The following is a 2,244-nucleotide window of genomic DNA, read 5'->3' as shown; positions in this document are numbered from 1 at the left end:
AGCCACACGGAGGGTGAATACCATCAAAGCACATTATATACATGTATGAAACTGTCTCAATAAAGTCCACTACTTTGTACAATTAATATGCACCAATATTTATAATAACTTTTAAAAAAGGATAATCACTAGAACTTTTACAGGGTAGCTAAACAGAGATAAGGCGAGAGTCTAAGATCTAACTAAACAGGCTTTGCTAATTATATGTTTTTTTTTTTTTCCTCAAATAAATGTGGTATTCCCCTATTGGTGACTCACTTCTAGTGGCCCTGGGTTAAGGAAACCAGATGGACCAAAAACTACACCATCTTGTTCTGAGCCTGAGAGTCTGCTGTATGCTCACAGGTGTCTACTGCCCATGAGGAGAGCTCAGTTTACCCAGCTGACCACCTGGAAGACCTGGGGCACTTGAGAGCATGCTTCCTATATTGTCATCTACAAGAACACCTAAGGGTGTGTGACATTATCCTTTTCCAACACATGTTTACCATACATGAATGACCAGGTGTGTACAGTAAATAAGGCATTAGTTGAATCCTTCTTACCAAATGAGAAAAGGCAGTGTGAAGTTCAAACACCAGTCCTCTTCAAATTTAGCTGCACAAGAAAATCCCCTGGGGAGCTTTTAAAATCCCCAATGACCAGGCTGCATCTTTTTTTTTTTTCTTTCTTTCTTTCTATGTACCAGGGATTGATCCTAAGGGCACTGAACCACTAAGCCACATCCCCAATTCTTGTATATTTTTAAAATTAGAAACAGGTCTCATTGAGTTGCTTAGGACCTCGCTAAGTTGCTGAGGCTGGGTTTGAACTTGAGATCCTCCTGCCTCAGCCTCCCAAGTCACTGGGATTACAGGCATGCACCATGGTGCCCAGTCCAAGCTGCATCTTATACTAGTGAAATTAGAATTTCTGGAGAGGGGGACCCAGACATCAGTATGTATATATATATGTGTGTATACACATGCATGCATACACACGTATATGTACACGCGTATATGTTTATACACTCGTTTATGTGTCTTTATGTGCACCAATACATACGCCTTTTTTCAGTATTGCAGATAGAACCCAGAGCCTCATGCTAGGCAAGTGCTTGACCCCTGAGCTACACCATTAACCCTTGACATCAGTATTTGAAAAAACTCTTCAAATGATTCCAGTATGTAGCCAAGTTTGAGAACCAGTGACTCAGCAACAATTTTCCAGGTAGATTAATCTGCATGGTTTGTGTTGAATCCTCTCCCAGACCCACGGCAGGGACTGGGTCACTTTGGAAACAGCAGGTACACTCTCCGCCTGGGTGGGAGGTTGGGCCTCAGTTTCCCTCCACTGAAGAGCACCATCTCAGAGGCACTACCTCCCCAACTCACCCCTTTGTGCTCAGCAAGGGAGAACGCCGGAGCGACTGAGGCTGCAATCCTGGGGTGGACTAAATATGGCCGTAAGATTTTGCAGCCTCCCTGTGGAGAGATGGAGTCTGCTTCCCCAGACCTTGAAGCTGTGCTGGTCTCGGGACTTGACAATGTAGCAAAAGGGTTTCTGTGCAAGTCCTAGGGCCTGGGCGTCCAATGGCGTGGAGCTTCTACTTTTGTTCTCTCAAATGCAGCCTGAGACAGCCATGTGACCAAGCCAGTCTAGCCTCTGGTGGATGAACAGCCACGTGGAGGAGAGACACAATGAGCCAGCCCACAGCCGGCACCAACTTTCAGACATGTGTATAAGGCCATCTGGGACTTTCCTCCTGAGACACTCTCCTGGATGTGGTCATTTGAGGGAGCCCACGTACAGCCAGCAGAGGATGTGCCCAGCCAGCCAGAGAATCAAGATAAAGTTGAGACCGATGGTTCACAGACCAAGTTTTCTGGTAGTTATTATTCAGCTGTAGATATATCTGATACAAATCATGACTTCATAAATCATTACATGACTTTTGCACATGTGCCATGGGCAAAGGCCAGTTTGAAAAAGCACTAGCTGCCTCTTTTCTTCTCAGCGGAAGCCATCTACCTTCATTTTAAAGCAACGCAGTGAGCCATTTATCCGGCATTTCTCACGGTGAGCGCATGAGGTAGTGTGTTCAAGATAATGAGGTTTAAAACAGACTGTAGAGATGTCAGATTAAAGCCAACCAGTGGTGGGTACTAGACAATCAAACAAACAGTGATTATAGGTAAAATACATATGCGGTAGTTTTTTAGGATGCAAAACCGAAGGGTGGAGTATCCAAAATTTTGAGTAGGA

The sequence above is a fragment of the Sciurus carolinensis genome, chromosome 7, assembly GCF_902686445.1.
Source record: "Sciurus carolinensis chromosome 7, mSciCar1.2, whole genome shotgun sequence".
Classification (NCBI taxonomy): Eukaryota; Metazoa; Chordata; class Mammalia; order Rodentia; family Sciuridae; genus Sciurus; species Sciurus carolinensis.
The sequence above is the reverse complement of the archived record's forward strand: the minus strand, read 5'-3'. Positions refer to the sequence as shown.